Genomic DNA, 7,123 nt, shown 5'->3' with positions numbered 1-7,123 from the left:
GCTCAGTACTGACTATGTATGACCAGTGATGCCGCCATTTGGCCGGACTGTCCCAAGTCCCAGAATCCCAAAGGGGGCTTCATAGAATGTGTGGGGGGAAGGGTTGACATTGTGCCTGGGTATTACCGGGCATGGATCAAGGGTGGGGCCTCGGAGGAGACATATTGGGTGAAAGACGAGAACATGCCAGTGCATTATACGCCTCTAAATATAAAAATATATAAATTCCCACAAACTAGCCCCGCCCATCTGTTCCACTTCCTGCTGCCTCATTTCCCAGGCGGCACTTAGGAGTGATGTGTGGGTCGACCCGAACCCGCTGCTCCACCACCTGACTCTACCCTGGCACGCCTCCAAATTTATAGACCCAGGTCCGCCCTGCTATGATGTCACAGAAGGGGGTGGGGCCAAGCAGGCGCAAGTCTATAAAAGGTGCTCACTAGAGGCGGAAGTAGGTGGGGAGAACAAAGGGAAGAGCTTAACCTGAACCCACCGATGGCCCAACAATAATGTGCGGAAGTTGGCCGGAACCCACCCAACCCACGGGTCTCAGGGCCGACCCCCACATCACTAGCACTCAGCACACTGCACTGAGGGGTAGGAACCAATCAGCAGCTAGGGTGGTCTTTTGGGGCAGGGCTATGATGTAAGGGGTGGAGAAATGGGCAGGCTGGGCGATGAAATGGGCAGGCTGGGCGGGGAAATGGGCAGGCTGGGCGGGGAAATGGGCAGGCTGGGCGATGAAATGGGCAGGTTGGGCGATGAAATGGGCAGGTTGGGCGGGGAAATGGGCAGGCTAGTTGCGGAAATGGGCACGTTGGGCGGGGAAATGGGCAGGCTGGGCGGGGAAATGGGCAGGTTGGGCGGGGAAATGGGCAGGCTAGTTGCGGAAATGGGCACGTTGGGCGGGGAAATGGGCAGGCTGGGCGGGGAAATGGGCAGGTTGGGCAGGGAAATGGGCAGGCTAGTTGCGGAAATGGGCACGTTGGGCGGGGGAAATGGGCAGGTTGGGCGGGGAAATGGGCAGGCTGGGCGGGGAAATGGGCAGGTTGGGCGGGGAAATGGGCAGGCTGGGCGGGGAAATGGGCACATTGGGCGGGGAAATGGGCACATTGGGCGGGGAAATGGGCAGGCTGGGCGGGGAAATGGGCAGGCTAGTTGCGGAAATGGGCAGGTTGGGCGGGGAAATGGGCAGGCTAGTTGCGGAAATGGGCACGTTGGGCGGGGAAATGGGCAGGCTGGGCGGGGAAATGGGCAGGCTGGGCGGGGAAATGGGCAGGCTGGGCGGGGAAATGGGCAGGCTGGGCGGGGAAATGGGCAGGCTAGTTGCGGAAATGGGCACGTTGGGCGGGGAAATGGGCACGTTGGGCGGGGAAATGGGCAGGCTGGGCGGGGAAATGGGCAGGCTGGGCGGGGAAATGGGCAGGCTAGTTGCGGAAATGGGCAGGCTGGGCGGGGAAATGGGCAGGCTGGGCGGGGAAATGGGCAGGCTGGGCGGGGAAATGGGCAGGCTGGGCGGGGAAAAGGTAGATGGGGCCAGGAAATGGGCGGGGTTATAAGTGGAGCAGAGAGTGGCTATAAAGGCTGATTGCAGGGTCAGGGAAGGGGGGATTCATAGGTACATTAGGGGGGACCCTGTGTCCCGGTATGTTCTGCGCCAATGGAAAAGCTGCTATAAGTTCCCATGGGAAGCCATGTAGGGCCCGCCTCCTTTCTGCAGTAGCCCTACGTACAATAATATACCCCCCATGCCCCCGGCTGGTGGGGTGCCCCAGCCAGTCACAAAGCAGAACCCAATGCAGCCCCCTCCAGGCTGCTGCTGCTGCACAGTCAGATTTAGGGATAATGGGGATTTTGTTTCTCAATCTGTGTGTCCTTTCCCACTTCCAAAACCAACAGCCCTTAGCAGCGACCTGCAGGGAGATTTGGGGGGGCTGGGGCCGCCCAAGCACAGGAATGGGGCACTGTGCGCAGCTGGGGATTAGCAACACAACTAATACACGGAACAGGGAAAGGAACAGCTGGAATGAGAGGGGCCGGGGGGTCGGAGCTCACAGGCTTTTATTGCCCATCTGCTGCCCCCACAGCTCTCAATTCCCCCTGCAAACTGGGGCCATGGAAAGGCTGAGGGTACAGTGGAGTGAAGTGACTTGCCCGGGGTCCCTAGCCTTTAGGGCCCCATCTCCAGGAAAATGTCTTTGTAAAATAAGGACTACAATTCCCCCAAGCAATACAGAAATCATTGCCCAACCTGCAACCCTCCAGCTTCTGTTCAGTTACAGCATCCCTTGAGAGCCAGAGCCATGCTGGTTAGTTCTAGTTCTGGGGTATTATACATGGAATTGGCACTGTATTTATCCTGCTGTGGGTTCTGGGGTATTATACATGGAATTGGCACTGTATTTATCCTGCTGTGTGTTCTGGGGTATTATACATGGAATTGGCGCTGTATTTATCCCGCTGTGTGTTCTGGGGTATTATACATGGAATTGGCACTGTATTTATCCTGCTGTGGGTTCTGGGGTATTATACATGGAATTGGCACTGTATTTATCCCGCTGTGGGTTCTGGGGTATTATACATGGAATTGGCACTGTATTTATCCCGCTGTGGGTTCTGGGGTATTATACATGGAATTGGCACTGTATTTATCCCGCTGTGGGTTCTGGGGTATTATACATGGAATTGGCACTGTATTTATCCCGCCGTGTGTTCTGGGGTATTATACATGGAATTGGCACTGTATTTATCCCGCCGTGGGTTCTGGGGTATTATACATGGAATTGGCACTGTATTTATCCCGCCGTGGGTTCTGGGGTATTATACATGGAATTGGCACTGTATTTATCCCGCCGTGGGTTCTGGGGTATTATACATGGAATTGGCACTGTATTTATCCCGCTGTGGGTTCTGGGGTATTATACATGGAATTGGCACTGTATTTATCCCGCCGTGGGTTCTGGGGTATTATACATGGAATTGGCACTGTATTTATCCCGCCGTGGGTTCTGGGGTATTATACATGGAATTGGCACTGTATTTATCCCGCCGTGGATTCTGGGGTATTATACATGGAATTGGCACTGTATTTATCCCGCCGTGGGTTCTGGGGTATTATACATGGAATTGGCACTGTATTTATCCCGCCGTGGGTTCTGGGGTATTATACATGGAATTGGCACTGTATTTATCCTGCTGTGGGTTCTGGGGTATTATACATGGAACTGGCACTGTATTTATCCTGCTGTGTGTTCTGGGGTATTATACATGGAACTGGCATTGTATTTATCCTGCTGTGTGTTCTGGGGTATTATACATGGAACTGGCACTGTATTTATCCTGCCGTGGGTTCTGGGGTATTATACATGGAATTGGCACTGTATTTATCCCGCTGTGGGTTCTGGGGTATTATACATGGAATTGGCACTGTATTTATCCCGCTGTGGGTTCTGGGGTATTATACATGGAACTGGCACTGTATTTATCCTGCTGTGGGTTCTGGGGTATTATACATGGAATTGGCACTGTATTTATCCTGCTGTGGGTTCTGGGGTATTATACATGGAATTGGCACTGTATTTATCCTGCTGTGGGTTCTGGGGTATTATACATGGAATTGGCACTGTATTTATCCTGCTGTGGGTTCTGGGGTATTATACATGGAATTGGCACTGTATTTATCTGCTGTGGGTTCTGGGGTATTATACATGGAATTGGCACTGTATTTATCCTGCTGTGTGTTCTGGGGTATTATACATGGAATTGGCACTGTATTTATCCTGCTGTGGGTTCTGGGGTATTATACATGGAATTGGCACTGTATTTATCCTGCTGTGTGTTCTGGGGTATTATACATGGAATTGGCACTGTATTTATCCTGCTGTGGGTTCTGGGGTATTATACATGGAATTGGCACTGTATTTATCCCGCTGTGGGTTCTGGGGTATTATACATGGAATTGGCACTGTATTTATCCTGCTGTGGGTTCTGGGGTATTATACATGGAATTGGCACTGTATTTATCCTGCTGTGAGTTCTGGGGTATTATACATGGAATTGGCACTGTATTTATCCTGCTGTGTGTTCTGGGGTATTATACATGGAATTGGCACTGTATTTATCCCGCTGTGGGTTCTGGGGTATTATACATGGAACTGGCACTGTATTTATCCTGCTGTGGGTTCTGGGGTATTATACATGGAATTGGCACTGTATTTATCCTGCTGTGGGTTCTGGGGTATTATACATGGAATTGGCACTGTATTTATCCTGCTGTGGGTTCTGGGGTATTATACATGGAATTGGCACTGTATTTATCCTGCTGTGTGTTCTGGGGTATTATACATGGAACTGGCACTGGGATTCTATGCTATGAACCAACAGGACAGTGTGACGTAATGTAAAGTGGGTGGGGGTTATTTAACCTTTGGCATTTGCTTCCCGTTACTTTTGCTTTTACAGTGCGGATGCCGCAAGATGTCAGTTTGTCACACCGGTGGCCACAGACTAGTCTCAGCCCATTGGCCAAACCCTCACATCCTGTGCCACGCTGTTATTACAGGGGTACCACCGCCTAACTCACAGCCTTCCCAACATTTTAAAGGGAAAATATTCCCTAATTATAAAAAATATATATTGTTATAGGCCATAGTCTTTATGCCCACATTTGTGTATTTGTAGGGTGGGACTTGCCATTTTATGATTTAATATACAATATAATCCCTAGGGGCTGTTGGTAGGGTGCCCTAAATGGCCAAAAACTTGGGGTACATTGCAGAAATGGGTTGTTATGGGGGGGGGGATTTCTAATTTCTGCAGACACAGCCGCACACAACATCCTCTCGTCGCGCGGGGTTTGCAGGTTTCTCCGAAACAAACGAGTAGAAGGGAAATCCAGGGCCGGTTTATCTGATGCTCGACCTTTATTTGTGGTCTTGTAGCATTTCCTGCTCCTGAAAGCCGAGCCAACCGACTGCCGCTAAACACAGCAGCGTGGCTAATAGCGAGAGAGGTGGGAGGGGCCGTTACTATTAGATGTTTGTACTGGTGTCAAGGTATTATAGTTAGCAAGGAAGGGGTTAATACAGGGGTGTCACTAACTTCAGAATTTACAGTAGGGGGTACATTATCCCTTATAATACATGAGTGATACTCAGAGTTCCCTGTATAACTCAGCCTGCAGCCTTGTGCCTTTATATGGGCACAGAACCCCTCAGTGACTGCTAATATCCTTATCATTTACAGTAGGGGGTACATTATCCCTTATAATACATGAGTGATACTCAGAGTTCCCTGTATAACTCAGCCTGCAGCCTTGTGCCTTTATATGGGCACAGAACCCCTCAGTGACTGCTAATATCCTTATCATTTACAGTAGGGGGTACATTATCCCTTATAATACATGAGTGATACTCAGAGTTCCCTGTATAACTCAGCCTGCAGCCTTGTGCCTTTATATGGGCACAGAACCCCTCAGTGACTGCTAATATCCTTATCATTTACAGTAGGGGGTACATTATCCCTTATAATACATGAGTGATACTCAGAGTTCCCTGTATAACTCAGCCTGCAGCCTTGTGCCTTTATATGGGCACAGAACCCCTCAGTGACTGCTAATATCCTTATCATTTACAGTAGGGGGTACATTATCCCTTATAATACATGAGTGATACTCAGAGTTCCCTGTATAACTCAGCCTGCAGCCTTGTGCCTTTATATGGGGGGCACAGAACCCCTCAGTGACTGCTAATATCCTTATCATTTACAGTAGGGGGTACATTATCCCTTATAATACATGAGTGATACTCAGAGTTCCCTGTATAACCCAGATAGCAGCAGCCCAGCCTTACATTACGGATTATTTTGTTCGCTTGGTGCCCCCCCTGTAAGGCAGCGCCTGGGCTAAAGTTCTGATCATAAGACGCACATTACATGATGGGAAGACAGAGGGAGCATTAAAGCGCTGAAGCCCCCGTCAGGGGGAACATTATTATGACTGTAATATCAGCTGCATAAGCGAATGGGCAGATAAATGCTCTTTTGTTGAGTTCATTATGTCCAATGGCTCACCCAGCACATGTAAAGGGGCAATAAACCCTCCCTTGTACAACATGAGTGCAATGAGGAGGGTTAGTGCTCAACTAACAGAGAAGCTCCTCCATGTTTGATCCCTGCGAGGTAGAAGATTCGATTCCCAAGGCACAGATAAACCCCTGCTAAGGCTGATGCCACACGGGGCAAAATAAATAAATAAATAAAACAATTCAGGCCCCTCTAGGTGTCGGCATGAGTGAGAGGATCAGCTGACTAATTTTCCCCAACTGAAGATCCCACATAAGAACAGCTGATTGGTTAATTACACTAGAGAGGGTGGAGCTTTGACAAACTAAACATGGCTGAACCCAGGGCTTCTTCTAATCTCCCCGAAATGCCATCCCACCAGCGAGAATGTAAATTGGCAGTGGGATGGTATACCTGGCATGGCGATCAGCAAATCGCGGCGCTGCGTATGCCATCCCACCGACAATTTACATTCTCGCCGGTGGGATGGCATTTTGGGGAGATTAGTCGCCCGCAACAAGGGAGATCTGTCGCGCAGCAACTAATCTCCCCGTCTGTCACAGCCCGTAAGGGCAAGGGCACACTGTCAGCCAGCGGGTAAGTGCAGGCTGTGTCCCTTGTCCTAACAACACAGGGAGTCTTTAATAAACACAACACAGAGTTTACTTCCCCTTTAATTAAGGCTAGATATGGTTTGTACCAGGGCAAAAGCTGAAGGAGCTGCCCCCCCCCCCATATATCGGAATGGAGTGCCACAAGTACCACAGTAAATGTATGGAGGCTACAGTCCCACTGAGGAACAGGAGAATCCCATCCTGCAGCTCTCTATTAGAAAGCAGCAACTGTATAACTCTCTCATTCCCAGTACAGCACGTGGTGGGATGGGGGGGGGGCAGTGGAAAATACGGGTGTCTGTGGGCAGCCCTGCTGGCAATAAGCAGTGTTTTGGTGCCATTACTTTTTCCAGTGCGAACTGTGAGTGACTTCAGCCTTGTGGTATGGTCTTTAGTCAGAAAAAAGCTGCTGCAATCCTGACGCATTACTCAAGGGGGTACAGAATTGC

This window comes from Xenopus tropicalis, chromosome 4 (assembly GCF_000004195.4).
Source record: "Xenopus tropicalis strain Nigerian chromosome 4, UCB_Xtro_10.0, whole genome shotgun sequence".
NCBI classification, from domain to species: Eukaryota; Metazoa; Chordata; class Amphibia; order Anura; family Pipidae; genus Xenopus; species Xenopus tropicalis.
Note: the sequence above shows the minus strand (reverse complement) of the source record.